The sequence below is a fragment of the Nelusetta ayraudi genome, unplaced genomic scaffold, assembly GCF_046127955.1.
Source record: "Nelusetta ayraudi isolate G7.1 ecotype Tasmania unplaced genomic scaffold, CSIRO-AGI_Nayr_v1 ptg000026l, whole genome shotgun sequence".
Lineage (NCBI taxonomy): Eukaryota > Metazoa > Chordata > Actinopteri > Tetraodontiformes > Monacanthidae > Nelusetta > Nelusetta ayraudi.
In genome coordinates, this window is record NW_027466076.1 from 5,320,941 (window position 1) to 5,331,698 (window position 10,758).

Below are 10,758 nucleotides of genomic sequence, written 5' to 3' on the forward strand. Positions count from 1 at the left end.
CAGGAGGGTTTTTAGTTGTTTTTTTTTGTTTTAGTTTTTTTTTTAGCTCATTGATCTCAACAGGACTGCCCTGGTTAAATACAGGTCAAATTAAAAAGCAAAATAAAACTAGTGAATAAAAATCCTCCTCCTCTACTGGATGGACTTGTCAGCATGTGTCCTATTCTAAAACTAACTGGTACAAACTTTATTCATGGTCTATATTTTCCTCTGAGCTGCTGCCAGACCCTTCACCATGTGCAACGTGAGGAAGTCACACTGTAGTGGGTTTGCCTGCTGGTGTCTGACTACCAGCAAAACCACATGTTTAGTGCGACTCCCCAGTAGCGGCAGTGATTTCCAGTGGGTCAAGTGTCCAATAAAGGTGCGAAACGGATATTTTTGCCCAGTTCACTGCATCTCAATGAGAAAAAGAAACAGAGAGGGAGGGGAGGAGAGAGAGAGGGAGAGAGAGAGAGAGAGAGAGAGAGAGAGAGAGAGAGAGAGAGGGAAGCTACAGTGTGGTTATGTTTGTCCATTAACAGCTAATAGCAGCTCTGTTTCCCCATTATCACTAATGGATGGTACTCTCTGTACGCGCGCACACACACACACACACACACACACACACACACATACGCACACGCACTCGCAAACACACACACACACACACACACAAACATTCGGGCACTTGCGTTGTCTGTCGGGACCATTACTCACTCTCTCTTTCCCATGCTGTCAAAATTAGACATGCAACATTAAAACTACACACACACACACACACACACACACACACACAGGCACGCACGCACACACACACACACACACACACACACACACACAGCTCTTATGTCTCAGCACACAGGAAGTGAGGGCGTTGGGGCAAACGAGGAAGTGTTTCCCGCGTGGTCCGCCGCGCCTGTCTCACTGTGCCTGTAAACTCGTTAGCGCGCGCGCGCGCGTGTGTGTGTGTGTGTGTGTGTGTGTGTGTGTGTGTGTGTGTGATGTAATGGCGAGATGCAGTCGGGGGAATACAAAGTGCCTGTCAGCTGTTTTAATTGTCTTCTCACCTCCCTCACGCCATCCTCAGCCCTTCTTTCCGTCATCCCTTTATTTCCTTACATTTGCAAAAAAAAAAAAAATGCTGTTTGCAGACGATGTGGTGCTGTTGGCTTGATCGTGCACGGATCCACTGCTCTCACTGCAGCGGTTGGTGACTGAGTGTGCGAAGTGGCCGAGATGAGGATCACCTCTGACCAATCTGAGGCCGTGGTCCTCAGTCGGAAAAGGGCGGAGCGCTGCTTCCTGGTCGGGAGGGAAGTCCTGCACCAGGTGGAGGAGCTCAGGCGTCTCGGGGTCTTTTTTTTTCATGAGTTGGGGGTCGAGTGAAGCGAGAGACTGACGGGGAAGATTGGAGCAGTGCCAACAGTGACGCCAACGCTAAACCAATCCGTGGTGGAGAAGATCTGCCTCCCAACTTCCGCCCATTGTCATGAGCTTTGGGTCTCGACTGAAAGAATATGACCACAGAGCACGAAGTCACATGCAGGTGCACCTAAAAGTTCTTTGCGCTGCCAAAAGAGAAAACCAACAGGAACCCTGAGAGCAAGCACAAAGTGGCAGCGGCGGGGGGGGAGGGGGGGGGGGAATCCCCAATGGGGGAAGAAAGCTCAAGCAGAGCCCGAACTGCAGAGGGCGCTCATCCGGTTTGACTGGCTGGGGTGAGAATACAATTATAAAGCAGTGGAAAGACAGACAGACAGACAGACAGACAGACAGTAGCAGGCTGATAGATCAGCTGCAGGACTGAATGCTTCAGAATCCTTATGAAGAACTTTGCCAGTGTGGACCAGAATCTCACATACGAGTCTTTCTCTGTCTCTCTTTTTCAAGCACGCACACGCACACACACACACACACACACACACACACACACACACACACACACACACACACACGTTTCCAGTGCTGCCAGCAGGGCTGTGGTTCATTAATATTGCATTGATTGAACTGAGAGAAGCAGTGGACTGAAAAAAAAAAAAAAAAAAACCCGGCTGCTTGTGTGTCTGTGTGTGTGTGATTGTTTGTACGTGTGTGTGTGTGTGTGTGTGTGTGTGTGTGTGTGTGTGTCTGCGTGTCTGTCGACCGTGCGTCCAATGCTTTCATCCACGCTCTTGAATTTTGTTTCATCTGTCCGTCCCTACTGCAGCACAGCACCGCTCACCACGGCCAAGATGACTGTGTTCATGTGAGTGCCTGTGCGTCGTACGTTGGAGTCGCACTCTGCTGCGGACGAGGCTGAAGCTCAAGTTCGTGTCAAGGTCGCAAAGCGTGCGCAACTGCAAAGAACACAACTTCACAACTTGTTTTTATTGCCGTATGTGGGTTTGGCGCAGTTCGATGGGTCCTGGAAACAGAGCTACCGAGGCGTGCAGGGAAGTGGTCAAAATATTACAAGCAAAGCTGGACCGCCTCTGTGTGGGTCACACACTGGTTGAGTCAAGTCTGTGCCCAATCACATGTCCAATAGATCCCTCCCTCCTGCCATCCATCCATCCATCCCTCCATCCATCCCTCCCTCCCTCCTGCCATCCATCCATCCCTCCATCCATCCATCCCTCCATCCATCCCTCCCTCCCTCCTGCCATCCATCCATCCATCCATCCATCCATCCATCCATCCCTCCATCCATCCATCCATCCCTCCCTCCTGCCATCCATCCATCCCTCCATCCATCCATCCATCCCTCCCTCCTGCCATCCATCCCTCCCTCCCTCCTGCCATCCATCCCTCCCTCCATCCATCCCTCCTTCCCTCCCTCCATCCATCCTTCCCTCCCTCCATCCATCCATCCATCCATCCCTCCTGCCATCCATCCCTCCCTCCCTCCTGCCATCCATCCCTCCCTCCATCCATCCCTCCCTCCTGCCATCCATCCCTCCCTCCCTCCTGCCATCCATCCCTCCATCCATCCATCCCTCCTTCCCTCCCTCCATCCATCCTTCCCTCCCTCCATCCATCCATCCATCCATCCATCCCTCCCTCCTGCCATCCCTCCATCCATCCATCCATCCATCCCTCCCATATTAGGGGATTTCTGGGATTGTGATCTATACATGGTGCAGAAGCTAAAACTGCACCTACAATAACTGGTGTTTGCAGTGTTGCACCGTCTGTCCAGACTCTGCAGTTCTTTGGCAGTGCTTTAGTTTCACCGCTGAAGGGCGTCTGTTCGTTAGTCTGTGTTTAACATAGTTTTGAAGTCCAGTTCCCCCAAACTGAAGGCAGCCTGAGAGGAGCAGTAATCCCACCCCCACCAGTAACCCCCCACCCCCCCACCGTCTCTCCACTCTGTGTCCAGGCTCCGGGCGCATCGATCCGGCCGCTCTGGCCAATCTTCCGCCTTAACCAGTCGATGCTGCTGCCGGTCACATCCTGCCCGCCGCCGTCTCTCCTGCTCCCCTTCCGGCTGTAATAGACCTGAGGAATCTGCTCTGGACGCTGCCGTCCTCCACCGCCAGGTGAGCAGGCGTCCTCCTCTTCCTCCTCCTCCTCCGCCTCCGCCTCCTCCTCCTCTTCCTCGTCACCACCCCGGGTTCTCTCGCTCTGAGATGAAATTACAGGACGCTGCAACATCACCTGAATTGACATCAGCCATTTAGCGCAGAGGAAATGTCTCGCTGCTTGGAGACTTTGAGAGATTTTCAATTTCGGCAACCCGGCGCTGGGATGTTTGTCGTCAGCGTCGTCGGGGGCTTGGTTGATTGGACGGCGGTCTTGTGGAGCACATTTAGAACGACATTTCACCTTGAGTGTGTGTGTGTGTGTGTGTAAGGTCTGGCCGCTGTGTGAAGTTTTATGATTTGGCTTAGAATAAGAAAATTGGGTGGTATTTTTTTATTTTTCTCTACCGTTTGAATGGCTCCAGATGGAAGTGTGTGTGTGTGTGTGTGTGTGTGGGGGGGGGGGGGGGGGGGGGGGGGTGAAAGCACAACTTGACAGCAGTGTCACAATACAGTAAAACATCTTGAGAAAGGAGAAAGAAATCCCCTGCCGCTCATTGCTGAAACACAGCTGCTGGTTTACTACCAGGACACCGAGGCTCATCCTGACGTCCGACTCTCCAACTGTGAAGCAATACATTCTTCAGTATAAATAGAGTATAGAGTGTCATCAGTGTAGAGTGAGTGATTATCAGGAAGACTGCAGTGTTTCATAACAAATGACACAGAAAAAGCACATCCCATCACGTCACATCACAAATGGGCCTGCTTGACAAATGCACACTCAGAATTCCAATTGAAATTTCAGTGATTTTTAACAGTTTTTTTGTATTTCCAATTGAACAGCTTCACTATTATTACAGTCAGCTGGATGATCCTCCGAGTGTTCGCCCAAAAACAGACAATTCAACTTAACGAATGCAAACGACAACTGGGTCCCTTTTAAAAAAAAAAAAAACAACACTTTGCCCACATCGGCGGCTGAAGGCAGCCGGCTGTCAATCACCGGAGACGTGATTATGAGCAGCAGCTCCGACGTGCCGAGCGGATGATGCGCCGCAAAGCCAATTCATCTCCCATCAGATGCTCATAAACAGTCTGTCAATATCCCCACTCGCATCGTCTGCGTCCGCAACCGGTCCACGGCAGCTGACGCGATGCTCGCCAGCCATTTATCGACACGCCGACGGATAAAATATTTACCATCAGGCTGCTCTATGTTTGGAAACATGATCAATGCTCGATGCCCTCCAGTGTACAAATCGCGGCGGTTAAGAGCGGAATCGCGCCGACGCTTGTTCAAGACATCAAACACAAAAACATATTGATCTAATTTTTCAAACCGAGCATGAAAGTGATGCGAGGGGAAGAGACGGGGGAGCAAAAGACAATCAAAGAATCCTAAAGGGCTATTAAGCTTTATTGTCCGGGTCAAAGGTCAGGGAGGCGGCGATGAAGATGGTTACTATTGTCAATTCTCAGGTTTCACTCTCCATAAAGCAGATGCAGTAAAAACACCGCGCCGTCAAAAAGCACTTCTTGACAGTATCTGTCCCACATGGAGCTCCGCCCCATTGACAGTGACTGCTTGATTCAGGCATCGTCACTGCGCCAGTGTGAAGAACCAGAAGCCCCCTGTTACACACTGAGAGTCATGAAGCGGCATTGATTTCAAACATACATGCTTGTCTTTACAGATAGATAATAAAAAATAAAAAAAACGGATAGTGTGTTCAATGTGGGGGTTTTCAAGCTACAAGAGCAGAGTTTCGAAATTTGGGATCAATAAAGTTCAATCTCATCTAAATGGGAGTTTTCAATCAGTTTCTCAGGGTTGATGATAAACAAGCGTATGAAAAAAGAACATGATAGTCTGAAGTGACAAACTAACTAACTTACTTTAACTGGTGTGCAACTACACTGTACTGTACTGTAATTGCACTGTAATTGCACAAAACTACCACCAGTTTCTGCACTGTCTTGTATTTGCAATACCCACTGCATTGAATGCTGTCTGTTGGTTGCATTTTGTCCATTTATTGTCTATATTTTTTTGTCTATATATTTACTTTGTGTAGTTTTTGCTAAACTTAATATGTAGGTTTTTTGTAATTGATGAGAGCAGAGAAACGGCATTTTGATTTTTTTGATTTTTTTTTTCTGCATGTCCTGTGCATTTTGAATGCTTGAAAATGATTTTTAAATCTTGAACCTCGACAAAAACTTACTGTAAATATAAATTAGATGTCGGCTCTTCACCGTGAGAAGCAGGCCACTGGGTTGTGTTTGTGTCGGGGTCCGTGTGATTTCCACGATGGGCGAGAAGCAGACCAGGAGCAGGAGAAGGAAAGAGGACACTTCCTCCTGAGGAGAACACGCGGTGGACCTCTCCACTGCGTGTCACTTCACAATCACTCCCACATCTCCGCAGAACAAGTCAAGCGTGCCGGAGCAGCTGGCCGTCACGTCAGAGGCTGCAGGTTCTGCTGCGGGAAGCCGTTTGGTGCTGCACTGGGACTTCTTCTTGGAAATAGGTTAAAAAAAAATAGAAAACAATAGAAAAAAAGAAGTAAATAAAGACAGAGAACAAGCTCAGGAAGTCTCACAGGGCACCACAGCTTCATGTGGTGGTGGTGGTGGAGATGCTGATGCTGTAGGATGGACCTGCTGCAGCCTGGTAGACAGGCAGCAGCAGCCCCCTCAATGCAGGAGAAGTGGTGATAGAAAAGGGGCGGATGGACAGACGGACGGATGGACGGACGGACGGACGGAGGTTTTTTCAGTCGAAGTGAGTTCACGCAGCAGCTCGGTGCCAGCGGTTGTTCTGCTGAAGTTGCGAGCGGAGCTGCGGAGGTTGAAATCGATGCCTTGCTGGTGGGTTTGGGGCTGAAACTCACTCTGGGTGCGAGTGAGTCGTGCGTGCCGAGCCGACTCTCTCCTCTTAACTAATCGAAACCTCCAACCCCCTGCACACACACACACACACACACTCGGAGCACCAACCCCCAGTTTTTGATCTCGCCTCGGCTCGGCACTTAACATCGACGTTTTCCTCCGCAGCATTGTCTTTAAGCGTCGACACGCTGTACTTTGTCCCACGTTTAAGTATGCGCGGGTTCTTCCCCGGGATTAAAGGGAACTTAGCAGGTTTGAAGACTCTGATGTTTAAATGTGCTGCTGCTGCTGTCAGGAGGCTCTGCGGAGAGGATAAGTGGACTGCTTAAAACTGTTTGTAGGGATGAAGCTCCGCAAAGAGACAGAAACTCTGACGTCTGAATCAGGAGGGAAGGAGGGAAAAGGTGAAGCGCGCAGTGGAGTTTCATTAACTCTACTGGTAGTCAGCCTGCAAAGAGGACTGGTAGTCAACTTTTTGTGGGCAGATTAAATAGAACTCATTGAGAATTAAAGAGACAACAAGTCAGCGAGGCTCCTCACAAAGACAAAAACACAAACATCTGTGTGTCCTCAAAGTGGCAGATGGGACTAGGAGCTCCTCCTTTCCTGCACACACACACACACACACACACACACACACACACACAGATGGACGTGGTGACATTGTGATGAGCAGAGGGAGGTCAGAGGTGACGACCCCAGAGGGCAGGAGGACGCGTGTGGAGGCGGGATGATTGAAACAGACAGTTTGTGTGTGTGTGTGTGTGTGCGTGTGTGTGTGTGTGTGTGTGTGTGTGTGTGTGTGAGTGTGTGTGTGTGCGCGTGTGTGACTGTGAGGTTGGTGACCTCTGGAAACACAATACGAGCACGTACTGTACAGCTCCATAAATTCACAGCTGAGAAGGCGCTCGGTGGGTTTTAACTTTCACTCAGTTTGAGGTGAAAGGTTGAAACTCAGGGAGGCATCAGCTCAATTTATTCTACATATAGAATATATCAATGTATCTTCTACATACACCAGCAGTCAAAAGTTTGGACACATGCTTCTGATTTAATGTTTTTTTTTTCTTTCATTTCCATGACAGAATATGTATTAAACTAAAAAGTGTAAAATAACTCAAACAAGTTTTACAGAATAGATTTTTTTTTTTTCACTTTTTTTTCTTTAGCCACATGAATCCACATATCTGCTGTCATATATCTGATGTCTACACTGTGTATGTACAGTGCAGAACGCAGTCAAGATCAAGAGGAAACAGGTGTGTCCAAACTGTACAGCGCCGGTGTACAGTGCGTATCCTACATCTTCTTCTGTGGGAGCGAGGAGCGAGGCCTCGTCTTCCTCTGCCCTCGACTCTGAGACGAAGGCTGCAAAGTGGGGCAGCGGCAGCGAACTTCTCCCAGCTTCCTTATGATTGCGATCGAGGTCGGCGGGAGATGAAAAACTGCCTCTGCACCTCCTGAGAAGGTCTGCGGGGCGTTCGATGGGGGAGAAGCCTTCAAACCCACTGATGAAAGGAATTAAGAGAAGCGGGGGGGGGGGGGGGGGGGGGGTGAAGGGGGCGGCCTAAATTTGCTGCATAAGTAATTTTTGATCAATATGTAACATTAGAAAAGTTTGCTCTTGGAGGCAGAAGGTAGCTTTCATCCCGGGAAAGAGAGCGAGTTCACCGCCGTGCAGCCGCAAACGCTGCAAGAGGTGAGCGAGAGAGCGGCAAGACTGAAAGCATGCGTGAGCGGGACACGCGTTGAGATCGCTCGCATCAACAAGTCCTGATGCAAAACACCTGGCAGATGCACTATTAGGACCTTTGTGTGTGTAATTCTCAGGATGAGATGAGATCATGGCGTAATAAAGCCTCTCATAACGTTGATAAAAGTTCATACTTGCGGTACAACAAAAGTCATTTGGTTTTCCAACCCGCAGAGTCTCCATAGATCAATAATGGTCCCAGTGCTCCCCGGTTAGCTAGCCATCCTGCACCAGCATATTTCTACGGAAGCCTGGAGTGGACAATCCCGCTGCCTGACAGCATAGCGTTTCCTTATTAGGCCGAACGAACACTCGCGCGTTCGGATTAAGCAGTGAAGAAGAAGAAGGTGGACAATGTATCCAAGTTTGGTTGCACAGGCCACCGTAGTTCACTGGCAAGCTCAGGAGACGGAGGGAGAGTGAAAGATGCTGCAATCTAAAACGTAACCACTTGATGTCGCCGTTTCTTCCTCAAACTATGACACAGTGAGCCTTTAATGAAGTCTGACAGCGGCTCTGAACCTGAACCACGCGGTCAGACGGGCTTCCTCAAAATCAATGTACTTAAGCGCAGTGTGTGTACTGAGCTCGTACCGATCTAAAAATGGTAACTCAGACTAAATTCAACACACTGGACTTTTCAATGAAGGTGGTGAGTCGACGTCGCAGCTCAGCGTCCGACGCCACCAGCGGGCCTCACTTCTTCCAGCGTGTTCTGACAATCTCTCCACGCCTGGTTAATGCGCCGCGCCGCACACACACACACACACACACACACTACGTACGTTATTCCCTCCCCGATCCTGCAAAACCCCTGCGTCTTAGCGGCCGTTAGTAGCGCTAAGTCGGCCTTAAGCTGCGGCGCCGCTCGCCTGCCGATTGATGGTTAAATAAAGGAAACGCAGCGGCGATTAATTGTTGACAGCGTTGTGGGTCGTCGGAGAGACTCGGCTCGGCCCGGCGGAGCTGCAGCGGCCCGAGAGAGAGAAAGCAGCGCGAATCAAAGCAGCGTCCGTCCGTCTATCCATCCATCCATCCCTCCCTCCCTCCCTGCCCCCCTCCCTCCTTCCCTCTCTCCTCCGCTGGTCTTACTGCTCCACCTGAGGGAGCAGAGGGGGAGGAGGCCCAGCTCCTCTGACTCACTGTCGATACTCACTCTCTCTCTCTCCCTCTCTCTCTCTCTCTCTCTCTCTCTGCTCTTAACTAATCGAAACCCCACGGCCCTCCTCACCCCTCCTCACCCCTGCCAACTCAGAGCACCAACTCCACCCCTCCCTCCGACCCCAACTTTTTGATCTTCGCTCGACACTTAACATCGACTTCTTCTTTTCTTTCCTCGGCGCCGCAGCATTGTCTTTAAGCGTCGACACGCCGCCGCACTTTGTCCCACGTTTAAGTATGCGCAGCTTCTTCGCCGGGATTAAAGGGAACTTAGCAGGTTTGAAGGCTCTGATGTTTAAATGCGCGGTTGACGTCCGTCCAGGGGGGTGGTGGAGGTGGTGGAGGAGGCTCCGTGGAGAGAAGCCCCTGAAGATAAGTGGACCACTTAAAAGTGTTTGTAGGGGATGAAGATCAGCAGCGAGAAGTTTTCAGCTCAACTTTAATACCTACATTAAGGGCATAAAATAGAATTAAGGGGCTGCTGTTTCTTAATGCTGGACAGGCGGAGAGAGAGAGGGAGAGAGAGAGAGAGAGAGAGAGAGAGAGAGGGAGAGAGAGAGAGAGAGAGATTAGACTGTGTGGTCCTGTCCCTGCTTAACATTTTCCCACAGCGTCAATCAGATTTTTTCCTTCCTGGCAAACACTTGAAAAGAGATGGCATAAAAGAGAGACCTTGCAATGAGGAGGTTAAAAAACAACTCCGATCAGGTGCACGGTGGCGACCTCATTCATCACCACTCACGCCGCTGCAGACTGCAGCGCGGCCTTGCACGACTTTGCGTAGATTTATCACAGAAACTCCAGGTCTGAAGCCTGATCTCTCTGAGAAATGAAGGAGGAGAAAACGACAGATTGATGGAGGACGGCGGGTGGGAGGACTTTACACATTAGGCCAAATACTATTGAGGCGGTTCCATAACTTTGATTGCAATTTTGAAGATTTTTTTAGGATCTTCTCAAGAACAGCTGCTCACGCCTCCCCCTGCACAGTAAAGATGAGTTTACAGGCTTATTTCCAGTGTTCAAGCGAAGCCGCTTTGAAACCTTCCCATCGTGCTGTGTGATGGCATCGATCCTAAACTCACCACGCAGATTTTCCAATGTTTTTTTCTTCCTCCTTGAGAAAAGAACTCTCGGCTTACGTGCAAGAAGAACTTCCAGGAACGTCAATAATGGATATTTACACAAGGTGAGACAATATGACAAAGGATGTTTTTTTTTACATTTCAAGCAACAGTTTGCCTGAAGGGGAGAAATCAGTTGAGGCCAAGTGGGCGGATGAGGGCTGGATGTGTGTGGACTTCACAGAAGGAAAACAAGGGAGAGAAGATCAATGAGGAAAATCTGATAGCAAAGAGTCGGAACCTCCTGCTGCTGCTTTTACATCCCAAACTCTTCTTCACTCCTCAGCGACGCCCTGGAAGAGGCCCACGGACAAAGACGCGACCGAGGGCGGCACCTGTCAAG